We start from the raw sequence: 19,133 nt of genomic DNA, 5'->3' as shown, positions 1-19,133 counted from the left end.
GGATCAGGGATGGAGAAGGGATCAGATAGGACCAAGTAGAATGCAATGTCTTTGTTTGGTTTCCAAGGAGATCATAGAGAATCTTCACCAAGGAGAACATCAGTTGAGTGTCAACTGAGCTTCGGACCAGAGGGACCTCAACACACTGCAACTACATATTTCTTGTAGTTTCAGTGTAATTCGTCATTCGTGTGGCTTCGCTACCGATTGCCAATTGACTTTTCCTTGTAAGTGCATTGTGAAGACATCCCTTTTTTTTTTTGTTCATTTTATTTATTGTACACATGTAGACAAAGGTAGACACAGGTAGACCTTCCTGGTTTCCCAGCTCAAGCTTTATTATTATTATTATTATTATTAACAAATAAGATTCATTTAAACAATTTACAGTATTACAGTACTTGTGTCTATATATATCTTAATTACCTTTTCTCACACATACTGGACTTTTCCTTAATTGCATTACAAGCTTTATATAAAATACCCCTGCCCAAAAGTCCTGGTACTTCTGTGGCTTTTGTAGCTCTATCCAACCATTTTGCAACATAAAATTTGGTTTTATCACTGTATTAACTTAAATTAGTTCTATTTTGCTTTTCCAATATTCCTCCTAGAAATTCTATCTACATTTCTCTGCTGTAATACGTATTTCAGCCATTCTTCTTTGTGGAGTTGGAGTCTGTGTGGATTTGGGCTAACTTTGTTGGAGTGCGATGGCACATCATTCCATAATATATATATTTGGATGATATACTAATTTTGTTTTTTCTTCTAACTGTTTATACAAATATTTTGTGGGTTTTTAGGGCTGTGTGGCCATGTTCTAGAAGAGTTTCTTCCTGACATTTCACCAGCATCTGTGGCTGGCATCTTCAGAGAATGTTTGCCTGGAAAGGATTTGGCTGTATATATGGTGTGACCTGGCAAGGCAGGAGGGAATTTGCATGTGTATTGTTTTTGTTGCTAATGGCAGACCTCAGGGACACTTGGCTGAACGAGAGACTTATACATGTGAAAGGGATCTGGGAGTCCAAGTAGACCACAAGTTGAACATGAGTCAACAGTGTGATGCGGCAACTAAAAAGGCCAATGCAATTTTAGGCTGCATCAATAAAAGTATAGTGTCTAGCTCAAGAGAAATAATAGTGCCACTATATTCTGCTTTGGTCAGGTCTCACCTGGAATATTGTGTCCAGTTCTGGGCACCACAATTAAAAAAGGATGTTGACAAATTGGAACATGTCCAAAGAAGGGCGACTAAAATGATGAAGGGTCTGGAAACCATGTCCTATGAGGAACGACTTACAGAGCTGGGGGTGTTTAGTCTGGAAAGAAGGTTAAGAGGTGATATGATAGCCCTGTTTAAATATTTGAAGGGATGTCATATTGAGGAGGGAGCAAGCTTGTTTTCTGCTGCTCCAGAGAACAGGACCTGGAACAATGGATGCAAGTACAGGAAAAGCGATTCCACCTCAACATTAGGAGGAACTTCCTGACATTAAGGGCTGTTTGACAGTGGAACACACTCCTTTCTCGGAGTGTAGTGGAGTCTCCTTCCTTAGAGGTCTTTAAACAGAGGCTGGATGGCCATCTGTCGGGAATGCTTTGATTATGATTTCCTGCATGGCAAGGGGTAGGAATGGCTGGCCCTTGAGGTCTCTTTCAATTCTATGTTTCTATGGTTCTATGATAATGCAACAAATAGAAGACTTCAGGGCGTGCACAATTTTCAGCACCTCTCTCTCTCTCTCTGGAATGCTAGAGAGTTTGGAATTGAAAGAACATTTTATGCATGGGCTAGATTTCTTATTTGGGGAGGCAAAGTCCTCGTCTTGCCCTCCCTCCCAGAAGGAGGCAGGAAAAGGCAACAGTCTCAGGCAGAAGATACTGGCAAAGCAGCAATTTCTCAAAAGTGAGGTCGAAGGCTAGCATCCATAGTTTTTGTGGGGTTTTCAGGCTATGTGGACGTGTTCTGGATGAGTTTATTCCTGACGTTTTGCCTGCATCTGTGGCTGGCATTTTCAGATTTCCACAAAAAACTAGAGTTTCTCAAAAGTTCCTCCTGCATCTTGGGGCCGGTCTCCTCTGTTTAAAGGGTAGAGATGTGTCTTCCTTACGTGGAAAAAAGTTCCAGCTTGCAGCTGATTTTAGTAAACCTAAAGAAATACTGGGAGTGATCCCATGGTCAGCAATACTAAAAGAGAAGGGAGTTCAAGACAGATGGGAGTTTCTTAAAAGGGAGATACTGAAGGCACAATTTCAAACAGTTCCAATGAGGGGAAAAAAATGGGAGGTGTGTCAAGAAACTTTCAACCGAGCTAAGTTTGAAACGGAACAGGTATAAGAAATGGAAAAAGGGGGAAATCACAAAAAAGGAATTCAAAGAAATAGCAGGCATGTGTAGGGGTAAAGTCAGAAAAGCTAAAGCGCAGAATGAACTCAGGCTTGCTAGAGAGGTTAAGAACAACAAGAAGGGCTTTTTTGGATACGTCCGCAGCAAAAGGAAGAAGAAGGAAATGGTAGGGCCATTGCCTGGAGAAGATGGCAAAATGCTAACAGAAGACAGAGAAAAGGCAGAATTACTCAACACCTTTTTTGCTTCAGTCTTCTCAGAAAAGGCAAAGGGTACTTAACCTGAGGATAATGGAGCAGAAGACAGAAAAGGGGAATTTCAGCACAGAATAAGTAAAGAGATAGTACAGGAATACCTTGTTAATCGAAATGAATTTAAGTCTCCAGGACCAGATGAACTACATCCAAGAGTATTAAAAGAACTGGCAAATGTAATATTGGAGCCATTGGCAATAATCTTTGAGAACTCCTGGAGAACAGGAGAAGTCCCAGCAGGCTGGAGGAGGGCAAACGTTGTCCCCATCTTCAAAAAGGGGAAGAAAGAGGATCCCAACAATTATCATCCAGTTAGTCTGACATCTATACCAGGAAAGATTCTAGAGCAGATCATTAAACAGAGAGTCTGCGAACATTTAGAAGGCAATGCCATAATCACAAAAAGTCAAGACGGGTTTCAGAGAAAGAAGTCATGCCAGACAAACCTGATCTCTTTCTTTGATAAAATTACCAGCCTGGTAGATAAAAGGAATGCTGTGGATATAGTATATCTTGATTTCAGTAAGGCCTTTGACAGAGTTCCCCATGACATTCTTGCAAACAAGCTAGTGAAATCTGGGCTAGACAAGGCAACTGTTACATGGATTTGTAATTGGTTGACTGGCCGAAGCCAAAGGGTGCTCAACAGTGGCTCCTTTTCATACTGGAGAGAAGTGACCAGTGGGGTCCCACAGGGCTCTGTCCTGGGCCCAGTGCTATTCAACATCTTTATCAATGGCTTGGAGGACAAAATTGGGGGAATACTTATCAAATTTGAAGATGACACCAAATTAGGAGGACTAGCTAATACCCCCAAGGACAGAATCAAAATTCAAAATGACCTTATAAGATTAGAAAACTGGGCCATAGCTAACAAAAATGAACTTCAACAGGGAGAAATGTAAGGTACTGCACTTAGGGCATAAAAATGAAATACAAAATACAGAATGAACATACGTACTTTTAAAAAGTAAACATGCTAGTAAAAGAAAAGGATGGTGCTGTTCCTTCAGTTGGATGTTAGTTCTCAAATATCTCCAAAGGATAATCTACAAATGTTAACCGGGAGGGAAAGAGGAAATTGTAGGCCAAGGGCTTGCAGATATACAGTATCACATTGACAGGAGTAGATGGTGATTTCCATGTTGGTGAATCTGTTCTGTCTTTTAGTCTGAACTCTGTGGTGCTGACTCTGTCTTGGAACTGTGCTCCAGCACTATAGACTAAAACCTGGAGGAAATTCAGTGCCCCAATAACATGGAAGTCACAGTCTGCCACAGTGTACATGAACTGGGTGAACTGTGATTTTTGATTTGCTTTTGTCTGTCCTGAATTTCCCAGCTCCACTAAATGACCCCGAGACCAAGTGATAAGAGAGAAGGAGAAAACTGTTTCTCCCTCCACATTCTCCACCCCATGCAGAAATGTATGCCCCTCTTTCATGGCCATGCTTATTCACAGTTTTGCTCCTTAAAAAACACAATGGTTGTAAATTTTCACAGAAGACATATTATTTGGGAGGCAGTTCAAGTAGAATCCTACCAGGAAGGTGCCCTAAATTAGTTTTCCTAGACATATTGGCTGGTGGGTTTTTCCATCCACAGTTATACGGTGGAAAGTGGCCTATGACAAACCTCCTATGAACAAATTTTGCCAAGAAAACCATAGGATAGCTTCACCTTTGGGCCACCATGAGTAGAAAAAGACTTGAATGCAGAACATTCAAGTACAGGTATTTCTCTTATGACATGGAGCAAGTGGTACCTGGGAAAATAAGCAGTCTGCAAGCTATTTTGTTGACCCGTCTTAATTTCTACAGCCTGAGGCCAGTGAGAGCCACTTGAGCCTTGAAATGGAGGGCAAGCAGAAGACTGCTTCTAAGAGCAGGAATTATATTAAACCTGCACAATTCCAGACCCGGACCATCCAGGCGGACCCACTGACAGATTCCACAAACATCAAAACCAAGAGGTTGGTACTTTTTATATTGTTTTATGCTGACTGTAATAAATTTCATTCCTTCAATATGATTGAAACATGCCAGATGAAATAATAATAATAATAATAATAATAATAATAATAATACGTTTTATTTGTATTTTCCCGCTTCTCCCAATGGAGAAGACCTTCTTAAAGGTAGTGATTGAACGGATTTCTTCCGGCAGGTTATTCTATAACCTGGGAGCCATAGTTGTGTATGCTCTTTTGGAAGTAGCTGTTAATCTGACCTTTGGGTAAACTAATAAATTCTTCCCTGTTGTTCTGAGGGTGCAGGGCAGGTTGTGTAGGGAGAGGCGTTCCCTCAAGTAACTCGGGCCCAAGCCATGTAGGTAACAACCAACACTTTGTATTGCACCTGGAAGCTAATTGGCAGCCAGTGTAAGGATTTTAGGACAGGTGTTATATGGTCTGGCCTGGATGTTCCGGTGACCAATCTGGCTGCTGCATTTTGAACTAATTGAAGCTTCTGAACCTGGTACAAAGGTAGCCCCATGTAGAGCGCATTACAGGAATCTAAGCAAGAGATTACCTGTGCGTGTGCCACTTTGCTTTATGGCAGAAAGAGTTTTCTAAATTTCTTTGGGAGGGAAAGTGGGTTTTACTATAAGAAATGCTTAGATGGGATAACAAAGGCCAAAGAATTAGGCTACAGGTGATGGAATATAGCAGTGATGGCGAACCTATGGCACGCGTGCCAGAGGTGGCACTCAGAGCGCTCTCTGTGGACACACGCACCATCGTCCCAACACAGACTTCACTAGAGTTTGTCATTAGAAATCGAGAGGTACATGGCACTTTGCGACAAATAAGTGGGGTTTGGGTTGCAGTTTGGGCACTTGGTCTCTAAAAGGTTCTCCACCACTGGAATATAGTATTTGTTAACTTAGCAAAGTACCATAACGTGTGTTAGAAGTGCTTGAATAGGACCTTAGATCGGTAACCCGATCGCTTTTAAATAACAAGTATGTATTGTTCAGTTAGGCTACAGGGTGGATGGTAGACCAACAGAATCCCTGGACTGTCCCTAGCCTTCAGGGTCAGAGGTTCACAAGACCATTCTTGCAGGCCCAGAGGAAAGAGCCAAGTGAATCTGGGTGACTGTATCCAAAAGGTTCTTGGACTTAGTAGACAGGCTGCAATATGGAAAAGGGGCACCACTCATCTTTCTCCTCTTTGGTCAAATGGACAGGTTTTGTGTCACCTGCCGTATAAAATCTGCACTATTCGATATGCAACAAGGCTTGGAGAAAGAATCTCATATGTTCTTTGTAGTAGACCAGCAAGGGGCCACAAAATGGGAGCTCAGCGAGTCCAACCACGACATGAACCTAATCGATAAGGTACAGAAAAGGCCTCATGCACTTTCCATGGTGCTTTAGGCTTGGGTAGCATGTTTGCATCTTGTTGTATTATAAAGACAGTTAGCTATTTGTCCCCACTGAGAATTCACCTTTAAAGTAAAGGAGGCCAGGACAGTACTGATATAATGATGATGCAAAACTGTAAGCTTAATGTGGGGACTTGCCAGGGAAAACCAAACTATAGTTTTGCAGTCTGATTAGTAGCCTATTTTGTTTTTAACTGCACTGGTTAGAACAGGCTTGAAAAAGTGGAGGCAGAAAAATGTAATAATAATAGAAGGGTATCCCATCAGCTTTGACCTTCATAGTTATAGCTGTGTTGTGCTCCTTTTCTCTGTGGGCTGCTGGTGCAAGGAATATCTATGCCTTGCACCCACCCTCCCCTTAGACTTGTTGCTGCATGAATAGCAGTTTATCCTAGCTGTGGAATTTTGCTTCAAGATCTAAAATTTCACTTTGCTGGTTCCCCACACCCCTAAGAAAGTTTGTAGTCTAGCCTGAAGCAATAATTTCAGTTGATGATCCATTGGCTGCTTTGTCTTTGCGGCCAAGCTCAGAGCCTAAACCCCAGTCCTATATCCCATTGAGTTCAATGAGGAGGCCATTTAATTTACAAGTTCATCTGAGTAAGTGGTGGTTTCTGAGTCAGGAGAGCATTAAACTCTCTCCTCCCCAATAAATTCAATGCTTTGGATAGTCAACATGAAAACCATCATGGGTCAATGTCTGACTAGGATGGAAGCCACTAGGGGGTTAGACACAATGGGACACAGAGATTTGTCTTTAGTGAGAGCCATGCAATAGATTTTACAAAGCAAGTCAGGTTTATTTAAATATCACCTTTCTACTGGAAAAAAATATAGCAAGTGAATTCTTAACAAAAATAAACACACAGCTAGGTAATATTTGAGTATCTAACTTTTTTGTTGGGGATTTGAAATAACTGTATTGCATATATAAACAAAACCAGACATATTTCCCTTTAAACGTCCTGCATCTGTTTGTAGAATACACAGATCCAAATGATTTGTCTTGCTGGGTTTTGCTATTTTAGTTAATTTGGATATTTTTGTCCAAACTCATTTCATTGTATATTGCATCATTTCTGCTACATAACTGATGCTTCTCATTGTTATACCTATTAACATAGAATGACAGGGAGAAAAGCTCTACAGTCACAGATCATGTGTTGTTCAGTTCCTATTACAAAAGAACAACCATAATGACCATGTGAACAAGATGTGTCACTTGCAACCTGCCCCCAGAAAACAATGTTTACATTAGGTTCAGAATATCGCCATCCAACCCTTGTTTGCCTTGCTCTGGTAGGAGACTTTTAAAGAGCACATGTGGGATTTTATTTTATTTCTGTGTATTTTCCCATCCAAAGATGCTCCCAGTCGAGACAAAGATAATGCCATTGGAGAAGAAGCTCCAAGCCCAGCTTGACTACCTCCAGAAGTTAGTTCAGAAAAAGAAGCTGGAAATGAAGACTCTGAAAAAGCCAAAAACCCAGTGGAGAAGTCCAAAGGTGCTGGACCAGATCTTCTGTTTTTAAAAGAAGATTTAGCATCAGCTTTTGTATACTTGATCTTCTTTGGCAGATGCAAGGAGTGAGAAGGTGCTCAGGAGATATCTGAGGTCCTTTCTGGGCACCCGTTGACTCCATGCATCTGAGGAAGGAAACCAAGAGCCCGTACAGACAGGCCAAAATAAAGCTGCTTTGGGTCACTTTGAAGTTATGATGTTTAAATGATGCATGCGTCCTAAGAGGCCAGAAACCGTGCCAAAGCCAAGCTCCAGTCCTAAGAACTGGAGTGCAGGTTTGGCACAGTTTCTGGACTCTTAAGATGCATATGCCTTTTAAACAGCATACCTCCAAAGTGACCCGAAGCAGCTTTATTTTGGCCTGTCTGTCTGTACAGCCCCCAAGTCTACAAAAGCTTATGCTGCGACTTCTTTTGCTCAGTTAGTCTCACAAATGCCGCAATATCTCTTTGCAAATTTAAACAAGAGTAATTTAAGTGGGTTAAACCTATATTTTAAAAAATGGCAAATTAAAACCGAAGAGCCCACACTCTTTTAAAACAATCTGAGACCAAACACAGGCACAAATGTGGATTAACTCCAATGGCACAGGGAAGCAAAATGCTGTGTTTTATTTGACCTCCAATAAAAGTGGTGTTGGTGCCAATTCGATCCCCGTAGGTACCCCAGCAGAAAAGGCCCTCTCAGATCCTCCCACCATTTACAGCTCCTACTGCTGGGGCATATTGAGGAGGTTCCTTCCTCAGGCAGAGGGGTACATGGGAAGAACTCCCGGAAGTACTGAGCTTTCCAAGCCATTGTGGTCTGCAAATATCTTAATATAAAATGTAAGTCCCTAATTCCCATGGTGGATGATGTAGTCTTGCAAACTTGCGGGAAGCACTGTATGTAGTCTCTTGAAACCCAAGAGATGGCCGATTGAAATCTGTACTTAGCCATGGAAAATTTGTGGATAACCTTGGGCAATTCACGCTCTCTCAGGCTCAGAGGAATTTAATGCAAACTTCCTCTGAACAAATTTTGCCAAGAAAACCATAGAATAAGTTCACCTTTGGGCCACCACGAGTAGAAAAAGACTTGAATGCACAACACTGTAAGAAAATCACAGCTCTATGACATGGAGCAAGTGATACCTGGGAAAATAAGCAGTGGATGCAAGCCATTTTGTTCACTCTTCTTTATTTCTACAGGACAGTGATAGTGACTCCGATATTGAGAGCAAGTTAGATACATCATCACCTTCTGGGAACAAGATCAATTATAAGGACTACCTTATACCTGCAAAGTTTCAGTGGAACACCACCCAGAAGGACCCACTGAAAGGAGTTGCAAACACCAAAAACAAGTGGTTGGTACTAAATTCAAGGGCCCAAGGCAGAGATGCCGGTTTCTTTCTTTATTTCTCCCCTATTCCAGCATCTCTGCCAGGATCCAATGTCTCCTAGAATCATAGAATCATAGAGATCGCAAGGGCCATCCAATCCAACCCCCTGCCATGCAAGAAATCCAAATCAAAGCTTCATCCAGCCTCTGTTTAAAAACCTCTAAGGAAGGAGACTCCACCACACTCCGAGGGAGTGTGCCCACTGTCTAACAGCCCTTACTGTCAGGAAGTTCCTCCTAATGTTGAGGTGGAATCTCTTTTCCTGCAGCTTGGATCCATTGTTCCTGGTCCTGTTCTCCGGAGCAGCAGAAAACAAGCTTGCTCCCTCCTCAATATGACATCCCTTCAAATATTTAAACAGGGCTATCATATCACCTCTTAACCTTCTCTTCTCCAAGTGAAATAATCCCCAGCTCCCTGAGTCGTTCCTCATAGGGCATGGTTTCCAGACCCTTCACCATTTTAGTCACCCTCCTTTGGACACACTCCAGATTCTCAATGTCCTTTTTAATTGTGGTGCCCAGAACTGGACACAGTATTCCAGGTTGGGCCTGACCTGAGCAGTATAGTGTGGCACTATTACTTCCCTTGATCTAGACACTATACTTCTATTGATGCAGACTAATTCGCATTGGGCTTGTTAGCTGCAGCATTGCACTGATGACTCATGTTCAACTTGTGGTCTACTTGGACTCCCAGATCCCTTTCACATGTTGTCTCCTTAAGCCAGGTGTCCCCCATCCTATATCTGTGCATTTCATTTTTCTGCTCTAATTGCAGCAGCTTAGATTTCTCTGGGTTGAAATTCATTTTGTTAGCTTTGGCCCAGCTTTCTAATCTATTAAGGTCATTCTAACCAACCTGAGACTGTTAGCTGTGCTTCTCCCAGATTTGATTGGAAGAGTAAAAGGTGCTTCCAGTATGGGCCTGCTCTTGTCCATTGCTAAGCCAGGCCAGCCAGAATCTGAATAGCTCTCAGCAGGGCTGGCATTCTTCTGCCTGAACTAGACTGACAAACAGTTTCTTTCCTTGCACTCTGTACTTGTTACTGCCTGTTTTACTGTTTCCTTTAGAGGCTGTATTTTATTGGGGTCTTTTTTTTTAATACAGATTTTGTATTGTATGATACACTTATGTGATTTTACTGTAACTATGTTGAATGCACTGCTTGTAGGGAAGCTGTATGGATTTTAAAAGTGACATATAAATATTTTAACTAATAAAGGTAGGGTTGGGTTGGAAAATCCGAGAATACTCTTTGGATATGGTTAGGATCCCAGTTCTGATCAACTCCATTGATCTTGACTACTGGTGAGCAATTATGGACATAGCAGTTTATCAAGTTCTGGAGGGATGCAGATTTTCCAACTCAAGATACAGCATTGTCTGATTGCTGAAAGTTCTTGATATGTCACTCTCTATGTCAGAAATGGGCAACATATGGTTGTATAAATGTTGTTTTGGTCTTCACTCCCAACAGTCCTAGCAAGCAAAGCCAATAATGAGGGATCGTGGAAGCTGCAGTCCAACAATTAGCTGTCTATATCCCATCTATATTTAATCATAATAAAAACTCTTTCAGACAAGCTAGACAGGTGTAGTGATTTATAGGGTGTGAACTGTAAATCTCACCCAAAATATGAACACAGACAAGCCCCAGCCTAGCATTATCCTAAGTAACTTACTTACAGGAGTGGATAAAGATCCAGACCAAATCACTCCAGCAGAGCATAATGCTCACAATGCGCAGCTAGCATGTGTGCTTGCGCACGTGTGTGCGCGTGTGTGTTCATGTGCATGTAGTCTGTCAACATATGGTGATCCCAGGAGATCATATGACTTCCCCAAAGTCTCTCAGTGGATTTCATGGTCGAGAGAGGAATCCAAATGTACCAGTCACTTTTCCAGAGTCTGTTTTGAGATGAAACTTAACCTACATGCCACATCAACACCGACTCCTTTGCACAGTGGGAGATAGTAAACCGCTTGCAAAAGGGGATATTGTATTTCTTTTCCCATCTCCAGTCTTGAGTCCATCTTTCAACATGCCAAGATGAGGGAAAGTTCCAAGGCTCGAGAAAAGCATTTGGTAGATCTTTGTCAAAAGATGTCTATGTCACACCAGATGAATGATGATCCAGGCGAAGGTAAGCATGCTGGCATAGCAGGTTTTGGAGATCTATGGGACAGAGGTTTGGAGCAACCTCCCCAATACCTTTTTGAATTTCGAGGTTCATTCCTTGGGTGAGCTTTGAGATTCCACAATGATGTTTCTGTGCCAGCCTAGTTGAAATTCTTTCACTGGCAGAAATTATGGAAAATACATACCTGTGTTTTCACAATTTACTATCTCAGCTAAACCATGGGGTTGCAATTCCTAGGGACGCCCTTCTGTAGACCACGGAGGGTTGCAAACTGCAAATGCTGCTCTGGCCACCTTAAAATTTTGGGAAGGAAGCAAAATGGCAAATTGTGTTCTTCAGAAGCCTCTGGGGAAGGGCAGTTTCAATTTTTACACAGATGGAGGGCTACATTGCGCACAGGAGGGCTGCCTGGGGCCATGATTTGCCCCAAAGCAGTAGATGACAACAAATTTCAAGTGGTTCTAACTGCTATCAGCTTGACCACTAGAAAACCTGTTAAATGTTTACATGCATGAAGATATATCCTATATCAAGAGTTTCACTTACTTTTGATGAGGTAAAATTGTATTTCTTTCTTAGGCTGTTCTTGGCGTTATTCTCCCAAAAAAGAAGTGGGAACAAAGGAAGATTCCACCAGAAAAGCTCCCATCAAGCCAAATGAAAAAGTTCAGAAAATTTCAGTCCCAGAGGAGGAAGTCAAGTGAGTCTGGAAATAGGTTCTTGGGAGAACAGTTAGAATATGAGAGCTTATCAGGCAAGGGAAATTGGAAGTATAATCCAGTGGCAATCTGAACGCAATCATGGGGTTTAACGTTATTGTGTGATAGACTGCCACATGCAAATTTGGGCAATGGCATGCTATTTTTGGGCAATGGGGAGCCAGTTCGAATGCAATTCATGTAATTTTGCTAACCTGAATGCGTTCTGGCTCCACTTTCTTTTCATTTGAAATTATGAGTAATTCCTCACTTGTGATAAACTCCACGGAAAAGGGGCACCCCCTCATGATTCTCCTCTTTGGTCAAATGGACAGGGTTAATCTCACTTGCCAACCCAAACCAGCCAATTCGGATGTTGAACGGGGCTTGGATGGCCACTCCAATTTGTTACCTGGAGAAGACAAGCTAGGCAGCGGAGCCTTCGAACTAATGCAATCCATCCAACAGCTGAAACTAACCGACAAGGTACAGGAGAAGCCTCATGCACTTTTCATAGTATTTTTTGCATCTGGCTATCTTTCTCCCCACTGAGAATGTACCCTTAAAGCTGTCTATTCCAACTCTATGACATGTGAGATTTTATTTTGTGTATTTTCCCATCCAAAGGTGCTACCAATTAAGACAAAGAAAACACCATTGCGAAAACAGCTCCAAGCCGAGACTGACTACCTCCTGTATTTGGCCAGGGAAAAGAAGCTGAAACAGAAGGTCCAGAAAGAGCCAAAAACCCCACAGAGTCAGGTGGTGCTAGCTTTTGTACTTTCAAAGGAAGTTTTAGCATCAGCCATTGTAGACTTGATCTCCTTCGGCGGATGCAAGGAGGGATCTAAGATCCGTTCTGGGCACCCATTGACTTCATGGATATGAGGATGGAGAACAAGTCTACAAACGTTTATGCTCAGTCTCACAGGTGCTACAAGATGTTTTGTAAATTAAGGCAAGAGTGGTTTAAGTGGGCTATATTTAAACCTATATTCCAAAAATATGGCAAAAGGCCAAAATAAAGCTGTTTCAGGTCACTTTGGAGGTATGCTGTTTAAATGATGCATGTGTCCTAAGAGTCTGGAAGCCGCGCCAAAGCCACGATCCAGTCCTAAGGATCGTGGTGCAGCTTCTGGACTCTTGGGATGCATGCATCATTTAAACAGCATACCTCCAAAGTGACCTGAAGCAGCTTTATTTTGGCAATCATTGCTTTTTCTGCCAAAATAAAGCTGCTTCGGGTCTCTTTGGAGATATGCTATTTAAATGATGCATGGGTCCTAAGAGTCCGGAGGTTGCGCCAAAGCCACACTCCATTCCTAAGCACTGGAGTGCAGCTTTGGTGCAGCTTCCGGATTCTTAGGATGCATGCATCATTTAAACAGCATACCTCCAAAGAGACCCGAAGCAGCTTTATTTGGGCAGTCTGTAACAGGCCATAGTCTCCTTTCCTGTATCCTTTCTTCCTTTTGTCTAGAAGGATTGACAGGTGGTTAAATGCCTGTATTGCAGCCACTCACTAAAAACCACAAGGGTGGGTTCAATCCCAGCTAAGGGGGCCAGCTGCGCCCATACCTGACCCAGAGGGACCTTGAAACTGTGGTACATGCCCTGGTAACATCGAGATTGGACTTCTGCAATGGACTCTACATGGGACAGCCCTTGTACCTAACCCGGAAGCTTCAATTGGTGCAGAACATGGCTGCAAGGCTGGTCACTGGCACGTCCAGGGCCAGCCATATAACACCGGTTCTAAAAAACCTCCATTGGCTGCCCATTTGCTTCCGGGCGCAATACAAGGTGCTGGTAATGACCTATAAAGTCCTAAATGGCTTGGGCCCAGGCTACCTGAAGGACCGCCTCTCCCCATACATTCCGCCTCGCACCCTCAGAACAACTGGGCAGCAACTCCTTAGGGTTCCCGGGGCAAGGTTATCCTCCACTTCCAGGAGGTCTTTCTCCATCGCCGCCCCGGCCCTTTGGAACACGCTGCCCATAGAGCTCCGCTCAGTCACCTCCCTGGCCCAATTCAAACGGGAGTTGAAGACCCACCTGTTTGGCATCGCATTCCCCGATTAGTCCTTATAGGCCCCCCCTGCCATAAGGCCACACAGGCAATGGGTTTCTAACCCGGGGGCATTTGTTGTTGTTTTTCTTTTTGTGTCGTTTGTATTTTAACATTGTATATTGAAACTTTTTATGTAATTTTTAACTGTTGTGAACCGCCCTGATCTTTGGAAGGGCGGTATACAAATAAACCATTTATTTATTATTATTTATTATTAAGCTTGACTCAGGCTTGCATCCTTCCAAGGTTGCTAAAATGAGTACCCAGACTGTTGGGGGCAATTAGCTTACAGTTGTAAACCGCTTAGACACTGTTAGTTCAGTATGAAGCGGTATGTAAATGAAACTGTTTGTTTTGTTTTTGTCTTGATAAGAATCTTGCAAAAACGGAGCAGAAAGACTACAAGATAGATAAAGAAATTCTTGCAAAGAATCAAGAAAAGAAGGAGAAGGAGAGGGAGAAGAAGCAGATGAAAACAGCCCAAGACAAGGAAGAGAAGGTATAGCAACCATAATATGGCTGTTTAAATGTTAAATTAGAACCCTGGCGATCTGGCTTCGATTCCCCTCACTGACAAGGCAATGCCATGCATTCTTCAGGACCAAGAGATTCCTAGAGAGAAAAATGCACTTGCTCTCAGGTTTGCTACTAAGCCTTTCCATTCTCTTTCGCTCTCAACAGGAAAAGAAGGAGAAAACCGCAGTTCGTCATGATCCTTCTCCAAAGGTCCACCAGACGCCGCCTCCTCCTCCTCCTCCTCCTCCTTCTCAGCCAAACAAAAGGCCAGGTAAGAAACCAGGCAGAAGCTGACACACAACACTTTCCATTAGTTCTCATGGCCCGAACAGACAAGCCAAAATAAAGCTGCTTCAGGTCACATTGGAGGTATGCTATTTAAATGCACATGCAAGGCCAGAAGGTGTACCAATGCTGTGCTCCAGTCCTTAGGACTGGAGCTTGGCTTTGACGCAGCTTCCAGCCTCTTAGGACGCATGCATCGTTTAAACAGCATATCTCCAAAGTGATCCAAAGCAACTTTATTTTGGCCTGTCTGTTCGGGCCCTCAGTCAGATATCCAAAGAGATATAATTTTACAATTCAAAAAGGACATTGAGAAACTAGAGTGTGTCTAAAGGAGGGTGACTAAAATTGGGTCTGGAAACCATGCCCTATGAGAAACACCTTAGGGAGGTGGGGATGTTTAGCCTGGAGAAAAGAAGGTTAAGAGGTGATATGATAGCCCTGTTTAAATTATTATTATTATTATTATTATTATTATTATTATTATTATTAACCTTTATTTATAAAGCGCTGTAAATTTACACATTTATAAATTTACACATTTATATATAATATTTCCTTCCTTTATTAGCAAAGCGAGGCTTTGGACCAAGAGACAGTCATGGGAAGCCTTCCTGCAACAGAACACCCCAGAAGCGGTTGTGCAGCGACTGGGACCACAGGTCAGCTGACGTTTTCATATAGATATTCTTAAGGGTGAAAGGGAAAGATAACATAAAATCTGATTACTTTCCCCTTCAAATAAGTGCACACATTTGTTTTATCTGTAACTACAAAGGAGCGTGGACAAAAGAAAAGAAATATAACAATTGGTCTATCTAATTTTAGTATAATGTATCCCATATAACATAAAACATCTTATAATTTGCAATTTTGGTTCCATCGTACTTATCTAAACACTGTATTCCTTTATTTTATTTTATTACAAAACAAAACAAATTACATTTACCTAAACCACATAACATAAAACATATAACATATATAACATATAACAGAAGCATCTTATCAGAATACACAGTCATCCACCATCCCTCCCTCCCCCCCCCTCAACCCCAACATAAATACCTTTCACTCTCTCCGCTTCGTTCTTCCTAAGACTTTGACAGACATTGACAAGACTTCCTTGGTTTAAACCCTTACCGTTTCAGGTGTATTTTTGACCAAGAAGCTAAATCCCTTTTTATCTCAGTCCAAAGCTTAATATAATTATTTTGAAATAGATCAATATTTCTATTTGTCATAACAATTCCTAGGTATTTAGCCTTATTATTGATTTTAAATCCAGAAATTTTACTCAGTTCCCCCTTCTTATCCTTGCTTAAATTCTTTGTTATAAAAGAGGTTTTAGATCGATTTATCATCTGTATATTCTTGTAATGTGGACAACAATGTCTAGCTTTAAATTCATGTTCTCTTATTCTTACCCCTTTTATCTCAGGGTTAGTTCTAACGTGGTTCAACAATACCTCAAATGCAACAATAAACAAGAGAGGGGATAGGGAACAGCCTGTCTTGTACCACGCTCAATTTTAAAATAACCCGTTCTTTCATTATTTACTATCAGTTACGCCTTTTGTTCAACGTATATAGCAAATAACCAATTGTATAATTTTGGTCCCAGATTCATCCATTCCAGTACTTCTTGTAGATAACTCAAACTAATCCTATCAAATGCTTTCTCCTCATCCACCAAACAGCATAGCCAGCTTCTCATCATTCTGGCGCTCAAATTTTTCAAGGATGTTTAACACTGTCCTAATATTATTTTTACCATGCCTGTTTGGAAGGAATCCACACTCATCTCCGTGTATATGCTTACTTAAAACTTTCATGTTTCTGGCATCCTGGATGTCTTCTTCTGAGGTGACACCTCTCTTTCATTATCTCTTGTTCTGTCCAGGGATGAACCGGACAACAAGCGGAGACGTCTAGCCACTAATAAGCGCATGCTGCCACGTCCTGAGGTCCAAAACTCATGTTGCAGCCCTCCACCTGCAAAGAAGCGTCACCTTGAAACTCCCTGTTGTTGCTGCCATAACACCCCAGTTTGCAGGTTTCCAACACAACAGGGAAAAGATGTCCGGCGGCAGCTGAAGGGAGAAGCCAAGAAGAGGAGAGCAGAGGCCAAGAAGAGGAGAGCAGAGGCCAAGAGGAGAACAGAGGCCAAGAAGAGAACAGAGGCCAAGAAGAGAACAGAGGCCAAGAGGAGAACAGAGGCCAAGAGGAGAACAGAGGCCAAGAGGAGAACAGAGGCCAAGAAGAGAACAGAGGCCAAGAAGAGAACAGAGGCTAGGAAGATAGCAAAGGCCAGGAAGAGGCCAGGAAGAGAGCAGAGGCCACCTGCTTAAGGAGAAAAAAAAAAGACCAGAGCCTGCCCATTCATCTAATACTAACCGGGTGAAAGAACTTGTAGCCTAAGCTTTCATAGACTTGGTTGGCTTCCTACAATGCAAAAAAATGAAGTTTCAAAATGATTGATAGCTGTCAAACTTACTTAGCCCTTCCAATATAGACCTGCCACACCCCTTGACCAATTGGAAGCAGTGCTCTGAACCATCCAACTGTGAAGAGCTGTCCCTTCTTATCCACTGGGGGCTGGTTCCAGGACCCCCTGTGGATAACAAGGCCTGTGGATGCTCAAGTCTCATTAAATACGAGGGGATATTGTGAAGGTGGAGTCTGCAAAATCTCAAAACTACATGCCTGAAATGCTTGTGTTGGTGCATTACCCCTCGTACAATGAATGACATAGCAAAATATTCCCCCTCTTTAAAATAGTAGCAAACCCACCAAGGTTTGCTACTTGGAATTTATCCTTTGTTTGAAAACTTTCAAGCTGCAAAAGCTTGAACCAGTGGCTAAAAAATCCATGGCTTAGGAGGGGGAACTACTATACACCTTTCCAGTGAATGGTTCCATTAGCCTCAGCGAACTCACGTGGCCTCTTTTTTTTCTCTTGCCCTGCAATTCCTGACCAGTAGGTTTTTTTTGACCTGTCTGTTTTCTGATCCATCCAATGTGGGCAAATCTCCAACACCCACGAAATTATCCAAACCGCCCTCCCATCTCTTCCGAGCCAGGCTTGACTTTGAAGGCTGGCAGGAAAGAGATGGAAAAGGCCAGGAGCCTTCCATGCCTTCTCTCCTGAGTTTGACTTTGAAACTTGGCAGAGAAGGGAAGGAAAAGATCCAGCTTTCCCTGACCTTTCTCTGCCAGGCTGGTCTCTCAAATAAAGAGTAAAGCCGCGTGGAGCAAGGAGAGGGGACGCTGGGCCCCCATGGGTTTACTCTAAAATAATGACACATGGGGCAGGGAGGGATCCAGCCCAAGCCCCGGAGCCACAATTCCTGCCACCCAGACTGATCCAGACCATCCAATGGGAAAACAGCCCTTAGACCAATACACTGTAGAGTGAAGCAGTCATGGAGACACTTTTGGCTATTCTATGTAAAAAGGAATGGCCCCATTATTATTATTATTATTATTATTATTATTATTAACCTTTATTTATAAAGCGCTGTAAATTTACACAGCACTGTATTAATACTAACGGACCCTTTTAGATCAACTTGGATAAATTCCTTAATTTTGAAGCTTTTGTCTATTGGGTTATCAAGAGATCATGTACTTATGTTGGCTTATAATAAAGCAAAAACTGTTATCACACAGAGAATTAAAGATATTGACCTGCAAACCCACAAAAGCAAAGCAATTCTCTATCCCATAATTGGGGGAACTGAAAGAATTCCATACATGCCAAATACTTTGATAACCTGCACATCCCCAAATTTAGAAGAGCATTTATGCTCGCAAGATTTAATATCATTCCGTCAGCCGTAGTTGAAGGCAAATATAAAAAGATTCCTGCGGCTCTGAGGAGGTTGAGTCAATTGGACATGTCCTTTTTTGTTGCTCCCTTTATCTAGAATCTCATGCCATATATATATATATATATATATATATATATATATATCTTCTTTTACAACACCTACCTGGCAGAAAAGAGCAATTTTATGTCTTTCAGACTACAAGGAACTAGTAACCGTAAAAGTTGCCAAGTTCTTTGCAGCTGCAATTATCTGCCGTAAAAACTTTTTAATACAGATGAAGTAAGAAAGCTTTAGAGTTTGGCCATAAGGAGCCATCATCTTGCTGTTTTTACATATTTTATCTTTATACCATTTTATATCAAATGTCACAGATATGGCATTGAAAAAGTTTGTTGAAAACTGAATAACTATGCCAATGTTTTAATTTTTTTTCTTTTCCTGAATCTTGAAAAGGTTTTGTGGAATGAGGATGTGGTATCCGACTGTTGACTGTGCCAATGTTTTATAACACTTGACTATGCTCAGATGAATTTAGAGAGCTCAGGATTTTTGCTGTCTTCCAAAATATTGTCAAGTTCATTTTGTCTTTTTGTAATGCCTTCTTCTTTTAAATCTATTTTCAATTTGATTTGTTTTCTCTCTCTCTCTCTCTCTCTGTTAGAATGTTATTAAATACTTTCTTAAGTCT

General features: G+C 41.9%; 1 long non-coding RNA gene across 1 annotated transcript; it reads left to right on the top strand.

The window, feature by feature from the left end:
* Window positions 1-11,582: 11,582 nt before the first annotated feature.
* On the top strand, window positions 11,583-14,307 carry LOC149307395 (uncharacterized). The gene is made up of 4 exons (XR_016282270.1): window positions 11,583-11,745; window positions 12,079-12,229; window positions 12,371-12,505; window positions 14,188-14,307. It is a non-coding gene; the product is annotated as an uncharacterized LOC149307395 (long non-coding RNA).
* The last annotated feature ends 4,826 nt before the right edge of the window (window positions 14,308-19,133 follow it).

This window comes from Sceloporus occidentalis, unplaced genomic scaffold (genome assembly GCF_023333645.1).
Source record: "Sceloporus occidentalis isolate IW3139 unplaced genomic scaffold, rSceOcc1.0.p SCAF_9, whole genome shotgun sequence".
In the NCBI taxonomy this organism is placed as follows: domain Eukaryota; kingdom Metazoa; phylum Chordata; class Lepidosauria; order Squamata; family Phrynosomatidae; genus Sceloporus; species Sceloporus occidentalis.
This window is presented reverse-complemented; position numbering and strand designations above follow the sequence as displayed.